This window comes from Stegostoma tigrinum, chromosome 10, assembly GCF_030684315.1.
Source record: "Stegostoma tigrinum isolate sSteTig4 chromosome 10, sSteTig4.hap1, whole genome shotgun sequence".
Classification (NCBI taxonomy): Eukaryota; Metazoa; Chordata; class Chondrichthyes; order Orectolobiformes; family Stegostomatidae; genus Stegostoma; species Stegostoma tigrinum.
This window is the reverse complement of record NC_081363.1, coordinates 81,314,425-81,331,952: the sequence shown is the minus strand read 5'-3', so window position 1 is coordinate 81,331,952 and position 17,528 is coordinate 81,314,425. Positions and strand designations below refer to the sequence as shown.

At 43.2% G+C, this 17,528-nt stretch overlaps 1 protein-coding gene and 1 long non-coding RNA gene across 5 annotated transcripts in view; one reads left to right on the top strand and one right to left on the bottom strand.

The window, feature by feature from the left end:
• Positions 1 to 17,528, top strand: part of rad51b (RAD51 paralog B) — a 521,470-nt gene that overhangs the window by 134,409 nt on the left and 369,533 nt on the right. The gene's annotated exons all lie outside the window — the stretch shown is intronic.
• On the bottom strand, positions 893 to 7,708 carry LOC125455933 (uncharacterized). Its single transcript, XR_007248351.1, has 3 exons — positions 7,616 to 7,708; positions 5,707 to 5,821; positions 893 to 998 (listed from the first exon to the last, which is right to left on the bottom strand). It is a non-coding gene; the product is annotated as an uncharacterized LOC125455933 (long non-coding RNA).

The window sequence follows — 17,528 nt, the reverse complement described above, 5'->3', positions numbered from 1 at the left end:
GAGATTAAGACTTTTTTTTTACAATCAAGGTGTTGCTTAACTGGGAACCATTTGTCAATGTTTGTAGAGTTTTCATCTGTATCCATACATGGACAAATGGCTTATATAGAATGTTGCCGTGTATGTATCTTTATTGTGCTGCTCCTGATTATCATCATGTGAGCCTATTCTAGTCAAGAATGGGATTGAGAAGTGCATCATAAGGAGAAAAGGGGACCTTGACCATATGTTGCTGTTCTCTGGCCAGGACATTTGAGTGACTGGGTCCTGGGCAGTGCGAAAGAGGTCTGCTGCCCAGCCAAAACTCGTTAGAGTAGACAGTGTGATGAGCCTCGATAACAAAGTGTGAAGCTGGATGAACACAGCAGGCCAAGCAGCATCTTAGGAGCACTAAAGCTGACGTTTCGGGCCACTGTCTCCCCTGTTAGTTAACTTGTGCAGTGATGCCTATTCCTTTGCCCTGATGTATGTTCAATTTGGTATTGGCATTGTAAGTAAGTACTACCATTCTAGTAAATAGAAGCAATTCACATTGAAATAATTTGCCATCTTTTATATAGTTTGAAACAACGCGAACATGCAATCTAGGAGCAAGAGTAGGCCATTCAGTCCCTTAAGTCTGCTCTACCATTCAATAAAATCAAGATTGATCTGATACCCCACGTTCCTGTGAGAGCTTCTCATCGCCCCGCAACTCGCTTATCAAGAATCTATCTATGTCTTCTTTTAAAATATATGTTCAAAGACTTTGCATCCACTGCATTTTCACTGCTATAAATTTATTAAATTCAGTGTTTTTAAGTGCAGCCATTTTCTCAACAGAAATTTAATCGCTGCATTTCGCAAGCCTAGAGTTTGAATAATTTCTACACAATCTGTGTTGCTGTGTCGTACCTTAGTTTGCAAGTTGGGGTTATGGATTCTCTCATTCCTCTTGGTTTTATGCTTCACCTCCGGAATATAATAGATTGGTCCTCAATATAACAAGTGTGGAGATACTGGAAGGAAGCACATTGCATAGTGTGACCGTAGTGAGAAAATATCTTTGCAAGGTCTGAAAGAGGCTGGGAAGCAGCAATGTTTTGCCAAGCTTCAAGTGTTGAAAGGAGTGCTGGTTTGTTGACAGTCACGTTATTTGCATTTTGTTTATGCCCCCTTTTACATGCTAACTAATACCTCACTGAACCTTATCACAGCTCTGTGTTAGCGTGAGGTGGAACACAGAAGGATTTTGAACAAAGAGGAATGAAAATCAATAGTGGGAGTAAATCTTTGCTCTACCTTTCTCATCAACAGGCTACAGTTGGAGTGACATTGCTTCGCTGAAGGAGAGTATAACCACTTAGGGGGGTGGGGAATGTTTAACTGAACTATCTTTTTGTTATAGAGATAATGGGAACTGCAGATGCTGGAGAATCCAAGATAACAAAGTGTGGAGCTGGATGAACACAGCAGGCCAAGCAGCATCTCAGGAGCACAAAAGCTGACGTTTCGGGCCTGGACACTTCATCTGATGAAGGATCCAGGCCCGAAACGTCAGCTTTTGTGCTCCTGAGATGCTGCTTGGCCTGCTGTGTTCATCCAGCTCCACACTTTGTTATCTTTTTGTTATACTTTCATCCTAGTGCAACCAATGGCAAGTATGTTTCTACCTCTCTCTTTTCTATAATTTTGTTGCAAGAATCAGTCGTTCATTATTCCTTGGCAGCTTATGGGTTTTATCTCGATTTGACTGTTCCAAGATTCTCTTTGCTGGCCTCCCACCTTGTCTAAACTTGAACTCATCTAAAATTCTGCCAGCTGGGCCACAACTTGTACCAAGCACTGCTCATCCATCACCCCTACACTCACGGTCCTGGATTTGTTTCCAATCCGGCACCTCAGTCTTGTATGACTCAATGACTCTTTGGCTTTGCCTCTCCCTATTTCTGTAGCCTTTTTCAGCTGAACAGGCCTCTGAGGTAACTGCTGTCCACCAATCCCAATTATAATTCCCAATTTATCATTGCTGTCCCTTTGGTCCTAAACTTTGGAATTACTCAGACATTTGTCTGAATAAATTTTTATGTCACTGGGATTCAGGTTTTGCTTTGATGCCCCGCGAAGCAGCGTTGGATGTTTAACGACATTAAAAGTACTGTACAAGTGCAAGTTTTTGTTTGGAAGAATCTGGGGAATTGAATGAAATACTACCGTGTTGGAGTGCAGTCATGGCAACAGCCAGTGGAAGATCATAGAGTAAACTTACACACAAGAACTTTGTGCCCTTTCATGGTCTTTGAATTGCTAAGAACTTGAATTTACCAATTTGCAGCCAATTTAAATAGCATCTCTGTTTTTGCTTTTGATGGTGTGCTTTTAATCCTGTGACCTAACCTCATTGCTTGTTGTGAAAGTGGATTTTCAGTGCATTTCTCCCTCTCACCTTCCTTTCAGACTTTTCAGTAAATTCAGACTGTTGTTCTAGAAACTCAACATTGAGATGGCAAAGCCTTAGAGCCCACAGTTCTTGTCAAACGACTGTTTATCTTGGACCACACGGAAAGCCAGTCTCTGTGGTTTCAGACACAGAGGAAGGCTGCCCAGTCTGTGCTGATCGTGTGCTTCTTGAGGTTGACCCAGATGAAATTATTCTTAATTTTATTCCTCACTCATTCCCTCACCTTTCTTTTCTTTTGAAACACACTGATAGGCAGAATTACCCCACCATAAAGCCTGTGTGGTCAGGGTGGCTCACAGAGTAGTGCAGACCCCACTCACACCCCAGAGCCCTGGTGATGTTGATACAACAAGTACTTATCAGACTCCAAATAAGTATGGCAGCATGTAACAAAATCGCTGGCATTCCTCAGAAATGGTCAGCGTTGAGTAAAACCCTCATGAGGCTCACATGCTGTAAAGTTATGGGACCAGCCGTGGCTCAGTGAGCAGCACTCCTATCACAGAGTTTGAACGTTGTGAGTTTTTTAAGGCAAAGATAGATTTTTGAACAGTAGAGGAATTAAGGGTTATGGTGAGCAGGCAGGTAAATTGAGCAGACTCCACGAAAAGATTAGCCATGATCTTATTAAATGGTGGAGCAGGCTCCATGGGCCAGATGAATACTCCTGCTGCAGGGTCTTATGTTCTTATGTTTAAGCTCCACTCCAGAGATGAGCATAAAATCTTAAATGACAATTTTGAATAGTCCTGAGGATGAACTGTATAGTTGGAGGTGCTGTCATTTGGATGAGGTTTGACCGTAAGGAGCTGATGTGGCCTGGCAGGTAACCTATGTGCTTCTGAACTGGAAGCTCGGGATCCCATTCCAGGATTTGATCACTGAAAGTATGTTCATAACGCAGTGAAACAGGATTAGTATTAACCTGTAAATTCTTTCTCCACACACATGCAGGTCAAAGCAGGTGGTAAATGATGTAGAGATTCCTGGTCAGCCATGGGAAGATGGGAAATGGAACCTTTGTCATCACTATCTGTAGCTCTGGAGTTACAAGGTGAATGAAAAAGCAGGGTGGGGATGTGATTAATTGGGTGGTTGGCTGTTGTGGATCAGAAATCAAATTGGTGCCAGCGCGGAGTCTGATCTCTTTCTTATGGCTGGTGTGTATTTGAACTATGACTGTTTGTCCTACCTTGTGGGGGGCATTGTTTAGTGACTTTGGGCAGAAAACTGAAGAAGTTAAAATGTAGGTCCTTCTGCCCTATTAAGTAGGTGAAGTGACAGGGCACTGCTATGCAGTTGAACAGGTAAAGTCTCGTTTTGGTTGACTGATTCTTAGCCATCAACTGACATTTTGCCCTTGAGGCAACTGAGGTGGTTAGGAGACTGTTGACTACCCCCTTATGCAATGTGCCTTTGTAAAACACATGTGAAAAGAGTTGCAGTGGCTTCTGTTGAGATTCATTCTGATTCAGTTTCATGACATAAAACTCTGTGCACCATGGGTTGTTCCCAGGGATGAGATAAATATCAGTTGCTGCTGGAAGGTCATCAATTTTGTGAAAACAACTCTTTGGTCTGCCTGAAATATGTTAGTCTTCCTGTATGAAGAGCTGTTCCTGACTGAGCATTACACAGGGGCATATTCCAAGGTTCAGGACAATGTGCTGAGGAATACACAAACATTTGGAGAACTGCCATAATGCTTTACTGGGAAAAGGCTAATCTCAAAAAGGCACCCCTTATCATAATTGTGTAAAGATCCATTAGGCTGTTTGCTTCAGGGAAAGTTTGACATGAAATGTCAATGTTTTGATGTAATTGTTAGCATGACGAGACAACTCAGAGTGTCACATGTGGTATGAATGAAATTCAGTTGCTTTGCAGCTTATGCAACAATTCAAACACAAAAAAATTATCATCCAGCCTGATGGTAGATCCCAGGGTGAAAGCTGATTTGATAGATCATAAGTTTAAATTTTGAAAATTAGTTTTGCAACTGATCACCATTGTGGTCAATCACTGAACATGTACACAAGGCTGCAAATGTCCTTTTAACAAAAGAACACAATTTTATTTCACTAAAGAAGAAGAAAGAAATAAAATGAAGATTGTTTTGATGTATATTGAGATCTGTGTAAACTGAGTTTCAACCTACTGGGCAATTTACAGATACTCAGTCCCAGCAAACTATCACTTCAATCTCAACATTTTAATTTCTACTTAACTGACTGTTTTCAATTCTCATTTATTGACTGCTGAGACAATCTGATAACTCCGTTCTAAGTGTGCTAGCACAAACATTTTTTCCCATTCTGATGGCCACTTTTCAGTTCTAATAACTTGAAAACTTGTATTACAAGCTGATTTCAGCTCGGAGACTTCATAAACTGAAACCTTTCTACGAGGGTGAAACTTTCTTTTGAACAAAAATAAATCAACCTGGTGATCTCTGCTGTTTTTCCCCCTGTCTGTTGTAAACTCATCAGATCAAAGGATTACGTCCATTCATATCAATGATGTCCTACTAGGCACTTGACTGGGACCAAATATCTTCCTGGAACATGACTTTGATTCACTATTTAGGATGACCTTTGACTTCTTTGATAAAAGGAACCTTCTCAGAATTGCAACCATACCTCTGCCTTGGTGGGGTTTGAAGACCCTTAGTGAGTCCTCAGTGTATTAGTTTGGGCCTCTGGATTACTAGTTTAGTGAAATTACCACTATGTCACCATCTACCCATGCCACTTTGTAACATCTTGGGCCAAGATAATGCAGTAGGAGTGCAAGTATTTATTTTCTCATCACTACAATTCCGCATTAACTTATAGCAAATTCAACAGCAAACTGAGTCATGTTGACTTCAAAATGTTATTTATGGCATTAGGGGATTTGAACCAAGCAGACCTTGTTCTCCACCCCTGTGAAGTTTAATGATCCAAATAGAGCCATACAGGCACTTTGCAGCCTGCTGCTGTTTGATGAGGCAACTTTGCTCGTTGTGCAAACCTAGGTTGAACTATTCTTTGCTGATAACATTCTTACCACACAGATCTACAATTCCTAACTGCACCAGGAAGGGCAGGAATTAGTGTTGATATCAAAGCTGTTAGGTGGGATACAAACACAAAGGACTAAATGGCTCCTCAACTGCTATAGTTTCTGAGCCAATAAAACAATATGAAGTTGACCATTGATGTCTCCACTCTTACCTTTTGCAAACTTGAACCCACCCAAATCTCTTTCTGTATCTTAACTCTTACCAAATTCCAAGCTGTGTGCTTGGCAGACCTTGAGCTTAGACTTTGAACTCTGTTGTTAGCGTTCCTCCACGGCCACGACGCTCCCTTTTTCTGTAGCCTCCTCCAATTATGCGACCTTTTAAATGGACAATACACTCCATTATGTTCAAACAATGTTTCAAACAGTCAGAAATTGGCATCTTTGAGGCCTGTCAAAGTAAAGGAGTTGTATTCAACCACAATTGGTAACCTTATGGCCCAGCACATTTCTCACTTTACCTTTATCACCAAGCTGGAAGACCAAACCTGGTTCAGTGCAGAGTGCAAGATAACAAAGTGTGGAGCTGGATGAACACAGCAGGCCAAGCAGCATCTCAGGAGCACAAAAGCTGACGTTTCGGGCCTAGACCCTTCATCAGAGAGGGGGATGGGGAGAGGGAACTGGAATAAATAGGGAGAGAGGGGGAGGAAGACCGAAGATGGAGAGAAAACAAGATAGGTGAGGAGGTAGGGAGGGGATAGGTCAGTCCAGGGAAGATGGACAGGTCAAGGAGGCGGGATGAGGTGGTAGGTAGGAAATGGAGGTGCGGCTTGAGGTGGGAGGAAGGGATGGGTGAGAGAAAGAACAGGTTAGGGATGCAGAGACAGGCTGGGCTGGTTTTGGGATGCAGTTGGGGGAGGGGACGAGCTGGGCTGGTTTAGTGATGCAGTAGGGAGAGGGGCGAGCTCGGTTGGTTTTGGGATGCAGTGGGGGAAGGGGAGATTTTGAAGCTTGTGACGTCCACATTGATACCGTTGGGCTGCAGGGTTCCCAAGCGGAATATGAGTTGCAACCTTCAGGTGGCATAATTGTGGCACAGCAGGAGGCCCATGAAGGACATGTCGTCTGAGGAATGGGAGGGGAAGTTGAAATGGTTCATGACTGGGAGGTGCAGTTGTTTGTTGCGAACCGAGCGAGGTGTTCTGCAAAGCAGTCCCCAAGCCTCCGCTTGGTTTCCCCAATGTAGAGGAAGCCACACTGGGTACAATGGATACAATATACCACATTGGCAGATGTGCAGGTGAACATCTGCTCGATATGGAAGGTCATCTTGGGACCTGGGATGGGGGAGAAGGAGGAGGTGTGGGGGCAAGTGTAGCACTTCCTGCGGTTGCAGGGGAAAGTGCCGGGTGTGGTGGGGTGGGAGGGGAGTGTGGAGCGGACAAGGGAGTCACGGAGAGAGTGGTCTCTCCGGAAGGCAGACAAGGGTGGGGATGGAAAAACAGAGTGCAGAAGGGCATGTCAAGAGCAGCTTCAAGCATGCCTGAAAATGAGATGTTAACCTGGTGAAGCTACAACACAGGGCTACTTGCATACAAAACATTAAAAGCAGCATTAAATAGAAAGGGTTAAGCGATCCCACAACCAAATAATCAGATTTAAGGTCTGCAACACTGCACATTCAGATGCAAATGGTGTGGACAGTTAACTCTGGAGAGGCTCCACAAATATCAATGGGATAATCGAGCACATTTTTGCATTAGACAGAGTTGAAACATTTGCGGTATTACTCTGCATCACCGATTAGATAATCCATCTTGTCTTCCTCCTGAGGCCCCCCGTTTCAGTTATACCAGACTTTCGTTAATTTGATTCAGTACACATGATGTCAAGAACTGGCTGAAGGCACTAGACACTGAAAAAGCTATGGCTATGACAATATTTCATCAATAATACTGAAACCTGTGCTCCAGAATTAGCTGCACCCTTACTCCAGTGTAGCCAGAAAACTAGGAAATTTGCCAGGTATGTCCCTTCAATAAATAGCAGGGCAAATCCTTCCGAGTTAATTCCCACATGATTGGTCCATGCAATTACCAGCAGAGTAATTGAAGAGGCCCTCGAGTGCGATGAAGCGGTATTTGCTCAGCAATATTGGCTTACGCTTACTCAGTTTGGAATCTGCAAGGGCCATTCAGCTCACAATCTCACTTGAACCTTGGTTCAAACATTGACAGAAGTGTTTTCTCTACAGGCGAGGTGAGACTGACTGCGCTCGATATCAAGCTGCATTTGATTAAGTGTCACATCAAGAAGCCCAAACAAAATTGGAGCCAATGGGAATTATGGGGAAAAACTTTTAACTATTTGTTGTCATACTGAACATAAAGCATGATGGCTGTGGTTATTGATGGTCAGTTATCTCAGTCCCAGGGCATGGCTGCAGCGGTTCTTTGGGGTAAATGTTTACCAATCAACTTGTTCAGTGATGTTTCTTTACACCTCTGGAACAGTTGTGACTTGAACCCTTGTCTCCTGACTCTAAGGTAGGGACACTAGTGAATGTCAAGAGCTCTAGTTCCTTGGAATAATGCCCCAGACCCAACCGTCATCAGTTGCCTGGTGAATGACCTTCCCTCCATTTAAAAGTTGGAACCGAAGTTGTTCCCTGATGCTTGTGTAATATTCAATACGTATTTGAAAACTTCTCAGGTACTGAAGCAGCATGTCCACATGCAGCAAGACCGGGACTGATAACTGACAAGTAATACTTGTGCCACTCAACAGGCAATGATCATCTCCAACAAGAGAGAATTTAATGTTTCTCCTTTGACATTTGATGATATTAACATTACTGAATTCACCACCATCAACATTTTATCCAGCTGATCAGTCATATTGTGCTTACAAGAGCAGATTGGTATTCTGATACAAGTAACCTGCCTCCAGGTTCCCCTAAACTTGTTAACTTCAACATTCACTCCCCTCACCACCAACAAACAGCAAAATAGTGTGTCATCCATAATCGCTTGCTAACAAGTCTGATTGCCTGCCTAGGAATTTTTGTGTCACTGGTCTTGTGTGGTCTCTGGGATCTTGCATGGTTGGTGTCCCTAATCCTAAAGCCTCTCATTTGGTAGGTGTCTCTGGTAGGTGGAAGTGGTCCTTAGCCTCGAAATTGTTAGCATTAATCTCTCCAATTCCTTTTACATGCTGCTTCTTGCTGACGGGTGTTCTGGAAGAACATGTTCTTCCAAGTTAGTTTTCTTCGAATGAGAGTCTCCTGTGTGGTTACATCTATGTTATATTCCTTGAGGAAAGCCTTCAGGAGTCTTTGGAAAGCTTCTTCTGTCTTACTGTTATTCAAGGTCTTCCTTGAGCTGGACGAAGAAGATTTGCTTAGGCCATTAGACATCCTAAGTATACTGAAAGTGGCTGGCCCAGTGGAGTTGGTTTTTGATGATCATGGCATTGATGCTGGTGCTGTTGGTTGCTGCAAGAAAATGGATGTTAGTATGTCTATTCTCCTAGCTGATATAGAGAATCCTTCTTAAGCAGTGTAGATGGTATTTCTTGAGGATCTTGAGGTGGTGTCAATATGCCATCTACAAGATACACTGCAGCAACTTGCCAAGGTTCCTACGACAGCACATTCCAAACCCGCAACTTTTGCCATCTGCAAGGATAAGGATAGTAGCAGTATGGGAAACCTGTATGTTCCCTCTCAAGCTGTCACCATTCAGACTTGGAACTATTCCAAGTTTCAAAGCCACATAAAAGAGCTGGAATGATGGCTGCCTTATAAACAACGCTTTTGGTATTAGCATAGATATCACAGTTATCAAAGACTCTCATTCCTAGCTGTTCAAACGTAGTACTCAAAGATCGGATGCACTGTTGAATCTCTGCGTTGACGTCAGCCTTAGGTGAGAGGTAACTTTCCAGAGAAGGGAAAGATGGAAAGATGTTTGGGAGGAATTCTCAGTTGACTTCAAAGGAGCAGTGGACCAGAATGGGTTGGCGAAGAATTTGAATCTTCTTGAAATTTAAGCTGAGACCAATTCTTTGGTATGCTTCTGCAAAGGAGTTGAGTGTGGTTGAAGATACTTCTGAGAGTGCAGAGATGACATTGCCATTCACATACTCAAATTCCACAAGCAAGGCTGGTGTCATTTTCTTCTTGGATTTCAACCAGTTGATGTTGAAAAGTTTTCTATCCATCCTGTAGACATCCACACTACTTGACAAGATGAATGGTGACAGTGAAGGTGGAGACAACAGTGAAGGCAATATCATATCCCTACTTGATCTCCAAAAGATCTTGTCACATTGCTATTGTAGGTGAGGGCCATCTCTGGCATCTTGTTGTGGAGGAGATGGGGAATAAATTTCACTGGACAGCTGGTCTTTGCATAGCACTTCCTGATTAACTGAATCAAAAGCCATTGTCAGGTCACTGGATGCTATGTAGAGTGTTATTGTTCCTGGCATTTTATACCCATAGTCCCATGGTTTGGTTGGAAGCTGCACTGGCTCTCAGGAAAGATTTCCTTTAGACTGGGAGAAGGTGCCTAGTGAGGGCTCGGGTGATAACCTTTGTGGTGATGGAGTGTAGGAGAGTCTGTGTTAGTTCCCACAATTCACTTTGTCGCATTTCTTGAAGACAGCAGTCCTGACAGCATTCCTGAGATCGGCACGGATTTCTTCTTGGTCTCAGATTTTTTGGAGCAGTGATGGAAATACCAAGTAAGCTCTGCTCCTCCAAGTTTGAAAATCACTACTGAAACTCTGTCTCCTTCTGTTGCTTTTCCATTTTCATTTTTCTAATGACAGCTTCAATTTCTGCCAGATTAGATGGGAGTCCAAGATTATGTTTGACGGGGAGTTGGGGAATTTTATCAGACACATCCTCGCTGTGTGTACCGTCTACAAGATACACTGCGGCAACTTGCCAAGGTTCCTACGACAGCACATTCCAAACCCGCAACTTTTGCCATCTGGAAGGATAAGGATAGTAGCAGTGTGGGAAACCTGTATGTTCCCTCTCAAGCCACTCACCATTCAGACTTGGAACTATGTCAACATTCCCTTACTTTTCTACAAATCCTGGTGTTCGCTTGCTAAGAGCACTGTGGGTGCAGCTATCTACCGTGGGTGGTTGTTGGATCAAGAGAGCAGCTCACTACCACTTCCACAGCCACATGCTGTGAGCAAATTTACAAAGGAACTCTCTTCCAACAATTATGGCCTCCTTCGTAGCTCCAATTTTAATTGTTTCTGTACTGGCAGTGATGACGGGCTGAAGGGCCTGTACTGTGCCGTACTGTTCTATGTTCTATGACTTCTGCTTCTTAGGCACTGAGCTCTGAAATTCATTCCCCTAACCTCATCACCGCTTTTCCTATCCTTTTAAGGTGCTTCTTAAAGTCTGCCTCTTCTGCCAAATTGTTGTCCATCTGACATCGTTCCTCCATTTTGCTTGACACTGTTCCTGTGAGGTGTCTCGGAATCCTTTTGTTTTGTTATAGGTGCCATGAAATGCAGTTGTTGTTTTGTCTGGTTGAACTTCACTGACTATCAAAGATGTTTAAACCTCACTAGTTGCCACTACAGTGCCTAAGCATTCTGATAAGAGTCGGCATAGAAGGAGGGGTAGCAATAAATTTATACTGTGGCTTGAATTCAAGTACGTGATTGCTTAGTTAACAGCAGTTGTTTGTTTAATGCATATCTAATTTGTTATTTTCTCAAAACCACTTGCTGCTTTCGACATATACAAATATTTTTCATGATTGCTTGACTGAAGGTTGAAACATTTATATTAGCTTCACATCTGTGGTTTGTTTCTGTGTACCAGTGATGTGAGCCCAGTTCTGCATTCTTTATCCATTTACGCTGTTGGATTGCATGTATTAGACACTGAAGTGCATACCCAAGAGGTGTCCATTCTCTGGTAGATGCTGATATGTATCGGCTCAGAGCCCAGAAATCCCTTTGATGTCAGAGTTTTTATCAATCTGCTGAGGTCTGAAGTTGCTTATCTGATCACATCTTTTCAACAGAAGGACAGAAATAGACCACTCAGTCTCTGAGCCTGTCTTGCCATTCTGTTAGATCATGGCAGGTATATGCTTTAAATATCTACTGTCTCTGTTCTGTACTCCTTTATTATACTGCCATACAAGAATCTTGCAAACTTGGGTTTGAAATTTTCAACTGAACACCGCCGTCCCCCCCCCCAATCCCGGCCAAGTCAAAAATCTTTAAGGCAAAACATTCCAGACTTTTGTGTCTCTCCGCGTGAGAAAGTTACTTACCACATACAATGGCAATCTGCCTCATCAAATCCAGTAATAATCTTAAACACTTCATCCCTTAATCTTTCATACTCAAATGAGTGTTGAATAATGCTTCCTTCCAAGGAAGATGTTCGGATTGATCCTCCACTCAGATAATCCCGTCCTGCCCTTTCCAGATCTCTGGGAAGGCCAAAGAAATTTGTGTTGCTCAGCTTTGAGGACTGGATTGTTGAGGTTTGGATGTTGCGCAGGGTTGTCCAGCAAATTGTGTTGGATTCTGCAGGATTTGGAGTGTAATCTCCAGAACACTTTCAAACAACTGAAGAGAAAAATCAAATAAATATTTTTTTCTAAAATTTACTTTGAACCCTTCTGTTTATTAGAATAATTTTGGACATTTGAGTGTCAGTCGAGAATTGACTGATTGAGTAGCAAAGTGTATATTTACCCTCCAAATGCTTTGGTTACATAGTGTTTTATAGATATTGGGCAACGATAGCTTGAGATCTGGCCAACTATAGACTACATTTGCATCAATTTCGTGTGTTCTTTTGGATTGAGGGTTGGGGGCTAGAAGCAGGAGGGGGTTTGTGGCATGACAAATTGGTATAGAACAGATGGTGTCCATTTGATTATTTGGTAGAATTATCCAATTAGTTCCATCCTCCTTTTTCTTCATAGTCCCTCCCAATTTTTTCATTGAATCTCTACAGTGTGGAAGCAGGCTATTTGCCCACTGAGTCCACACTGACCCGCTGAAGAGCAACCTGCCCAGACCCACTACCTCCCCATTCCTGTAACTCTGCATTTCCCATGACTAATCCACCTAACCCAACACGTCCCCAGATGTTATGAGCATTTTCCCATTGCCAATCCACCTAACCTGCACATCTTTGAACTGTGGGAGGAAACCAGAGCACCCAGAGGAAACCTATACAAACACTGGGAGAATATATTAACTTCACACAGACAGTCACCCAAGAGAGGAATTGAACCCGAGTCCTTGGTGCTGTGAGGCAGCGGTGCTAGTCACTGAGCCACCGTAATGACCATCTTTTGGGTATTTATCCAGTTCCCTTCTGAAATTGTTATTGAAGCATCTTCCACATCCATTCAGGCAGCTGAATTTCAATCTCAACAATTTGTGTAAACTTCTCTTCCCTCAACTCTTTCCTGTTTATTTTGACAATCACCTTTAAATCTGTGATCTCCACTTTCCATCGCTTTAGCCACTGGAATCCGCTTCTCCTTATTTACTCCATCAAAACTCTGCTTTAAGTAGACTAATCCCAACGTCACTAGACTCTTGGCATAACTAAGTTACTCTTGTAGGACTTGATTTCTTTCCTAAAGTGGTATGCCCAGAATGTAATACAATACTGTCTCTGCAGATTACTTGCTAAGGTTAGTGCAAATTCTTTGTTTTTGTACTCTCTGCCTCTATTTATAAAGCCAATTAACCTCTTTTTTTTTCTAATTGTCTTATCAACTTTGGCTGCCAGCTACGAAGACTTGGATACTTACACACCAAGGTCTCTCTGTACCGCAGCCCTCTTAAAATTGTATTGTTTAGTTTGTATTGCCGCTCTTCATCCTTCCTGCCAAAACAAATCATCGTATTGCATTATGTTGCCTTGGTCTGTCCTTTTAGCACTAGTTTATGCCTAGGTTTTCCTGAAGTCTATTACTGTCCTTCTGACTGTGTAATACGAGTTTTATGTCATCTGCAAACTTTGAGATTATGATCTGAACTGACACCCAGACCCAGGTCATTAAAGTTAGTAATTCTAACACTGTCTCCTGGGAACATGACTGACACTTCTGCCTGGGAAAACAACCACCAATTATTGGAAACAAAAAGAGAAATTGCTGGAACAGTTCACCAGGTCTGGTAGCATCTGTGGAGAGGAATCCGAGTTAATGTCTTGGGTCCAGTGATCCTTTCTCTGTCCAGCTACCTTCTCCCCACCGCCCACCCCCCTCCCCCACCACCACCACCGCCATTCCAACCTATCCTTATGGGAACTGACTGCACTCCATGCTTTCAGATCAAACCCTGAATTTGTAATTAAAAAAAACAAGTTCTGAGGAAGGACCCGAAATGTTATCTCTGATTTCCCTCCACAGATGTTGCTAGACCAGCTGAGCTTTTTCAGCAATTTCTATTTCTGATTTACAGCATCTGCGGTTCTTTTGGTTTTTATTTAACCACTAACTGTTCCTTGCCTTTTGTCCCATAGTTAATGCTATATGCATATCACACCAATGTCTATTTAACAGCTCTCCTTAATCCCACAGCTAATAAATTGATAATGTCCAAGCACACAGCATAAACCATTCATGCTCCCTGTGTCTTCATCAGACAAATTCAATCAGATTAGCCACACAAAATTAATTTTTAACAAAAAATTTTGGGCAGACTTTTAATTTTATCCTAAATCGTTGCCTTTTAATTAAAACTGACTAATTACTGGGCTTCTCCCTTTTCATTTGTTGAACAGAGTTGTAACATGTTTAATTTTCCAGGTCTCTGATACTATCCGCATATGCCAGGAGGATTGGAGAATTATGGCCAAAAACTGTGCAACTTTTTAAAATTTATTTGTGGGATGTGGGCGTCGCTGGCTGACCAGCATTCATTGCCTATTACTAATTGTTAATTTCCATTTGTCACAGAGCGTGGCATATAAAGTATCTCTAGTTCTTTGGTGAACAATATTCATATTTAGTATGTATATATTCATATATCTTCTGCTAAGAAATGCTATACTTACTTCAGCATTCTTAGCGAATATCAAAAAAAGGCAACAAAGTTGGCTGCTTTGATCATATTCCAAGATGTATGAACTTGCTTATGAGGTGTTTGAAAGAAAATGTTGCGCAAGCGGTGGGAAAAACAATGACAGCTTGATATCCAGAGGGAGAGTGCCCTACAAGCAACTAAGAGGAAAACACAAGACCTCTAAGCGTGGAGAAATGAGCAGTGGTTTCACCAGTACCATTCTGCCTCTCCTGGAGAAGGATACCAAAATTTACGGAGAAAATCTAATCCAGAGTTAATCTGAGATTTTCAGGTTCAGACCAAATATGACAGGGAGTTAAGGAGAACTTGATCCGACTGTTGCCCTGGCCAGAACAGGGAACCGACCTAATCAAGGACAAATGAGGAGAGATTGACCAGGGAGTTCTTAATGAGGTATTAACTGTCAGCAATGCTTTTACATGGGTACTGCATTGTGTCTCGTCCTCCCAGAACACTTACCCCTATCATCTTCTCATTCAAGTGTCTAACTCCAATCAATCTGGTGCCCTTATACTTTTCACCCTGGTAACTCATTTCAGTTGATGAAACTTGATATGGTTCCATACTTGCCTTTCACATCCTTGACCTTGTTGCTCTGACACAAAACTTTTCTATTTCTGTCTTATTATTTATATTGTTTAACCCTCACCTTATACTCAAGGCAGTGTTTGTCAAGGCTGATGAGCCCAACCTATCTATTTGTTCCCTGTAGCTTCTATATCAGCTACAACACATTACCTGCGTTCTTCTTTAATCAAAACAAGTCAGTGTAAAGAATATAGCATTTGCAGTGAAGGAGAAATAGGCGGTGAGTCCCTGCACCAGAGTAGCCATTTGAATAACCAGGGAGCCTCATTTAAAAAGACATTTGAAGGGAACTACAGTATCTAATACAGAAGCGTGGTGCTTGAATTGAATTGAATTGAATTGAATCCTCCCAGTTCCCAATGGATGTGTGGATGACTTAGTGCCATTGGCTAGATAACATGTTTTCATTGCTTTTTCTTCTTGGTTGCTTACTTTCCTGTACCTTAATCAATGACTTGAAAAGTTGTCAGAAATTGAAATGGTTATGGGAAAGACAGCAACATAGTGGTCACTAGACTAGTAATCCACAGGCCAAGGCTGATGCACGGGGAAAGTAGGTCTAAATCCACAGCAACTGATGGAATTCAATGATTAAAAATATTTCTGTCCAATTCAAAGCTAGTCTCTGTAACGGTTATCACGAAATATCATCAGTTGGTGTAAAAATGGTGCCAGAACTACAAACTAAGACATGGAAGTTTTATTTTATTCATTCATGGGACGTGCGCAAGCTGGCTAGCTGTCCCAAGTTGCCCCTAAGAAGGTGGTGGTGAGCTGTTTTCTTAAACTGCTGCAGGTAGACCCACAGTACCATTAGGAGGAATTGCAAGATTTTGACCTAGTGACAGTGAAAGAAAGGCGATATGTTTCCACGTTAGGTTGATGAGTGGCTTGGAGGGGAATTCACAGATGGTGGTATCCCATGTATCTGCTGCTCCTGTCCTTCTAGATGAAAGTGGTCATGGTCTGGAAAGTCCTGTCAATGGATCTTTGGTGAATTTCTGCAGTGCATCTTTTGATAGTGTCAGTTGTGTAAGTGGTGCCAATTGAGTGGCTATTTTGTCCTGGATGACGTCAAACTTCCTGCATGTTGTTAGAACTGCACCATCTAGGTAAGTGGGGAGTATTGAATCATACTTTGGACTTGTGCCTCAGGCTTTGGGGAATAAGGAAGTGAGTCATTTGCCACAGTATTTCTAGCCTCTGACCTGCTCTTCCAGCCACTGTAATAAAGATAACAAAGTGTGAAGCTGGATGAACACAGCAGGCCAAGCAGCATCTCAGGAGCACAAAAGCTGACGTTATGAGCCTAGACCCTTCATCAGAGAGGGGGTTGGGGAGATGGTTCTCAAATAAATAGGGGGACAGGGGGCGACCGAAGATGGAGAGAAAAGAAGATAGGTGGAGAGGAGAGTATGTGTGGGGAGGTAGAGAGGGGATAGGTCAGTCCAGGGAGGTCAAGGAGGTGGGATGAGGTTAGTAGGTAGGAAATGGAGGTGTGGCTTGAGGTGGGAGGAGGGGATGGGTGAGAGGAAGAACAGGTTAGGGAGGCGGGGACAAGCTGGGCTGGTTTTGGGATGCAGGGGGGGGAGGGGACGAGCTGGGCTGGTTTTGGGATGCAGTGGGGGAAGGGGAGATTTTGAAGCCTGTGAAGTCAACATTGATACCATTGGGCTTCAGGGTTCCCAAGCGGAATATGAGTTGCTGTTCCTGCAACCTTCAGGTGGCATCATTGTGGCACTGCAGGAGGCCCATGATGGACATGTCGTCTGAGGAATGGGAGGGGGGGAGTTAAAATGGTTCGCGACTGGCAGGTGCAGTTGTTTATTGCGAACCAAGCGGAGGTATTCTGCAAAGCAGTCCCCAAGCCTCCGCTTGGTTTCCCCAATGTAGAGGAAGCCACACCAGGTACAGTGGATACAGTATACCACATTGGCAGATGTGCAGGTGAACATCTGCTGAAGATGGAAAGTCATCTTGGGGCCTGGGATGGGGGTGAGGGAGGAGGTGTTGGGGCAAGTGTAGCACTTCCTGCGGTTGCAGGGGAAGATGCCGGGTGTGGTGGGGTTGGAGGGGAGTGTGGAGCGGACAAGGTAGTCACGGAGAGAGTGGTCTCTCCGGAAGGCGGACAAGGGTGGGGATGGAAAAATGTCTTGAGTGGTGGGGTTAGATTGTAGATGGCGGAAGTGTCGGAGGATGAATGCGTTATATCGTTCTCGACCACTGCGGGGGAAAGTTGCGGTCCTTGAAGAACGTTGACATCTGGGATGTGCAGGAGTGGAATGCCTCATACCCATGGCCACCACCTTTGTTCGAAGGAAGTGGGAGGAATCGAAAGAGAAGTTGTTGACGGTGAGGACGAGTTCGGCTAGGCGGATGAGGTGTTGGTGGA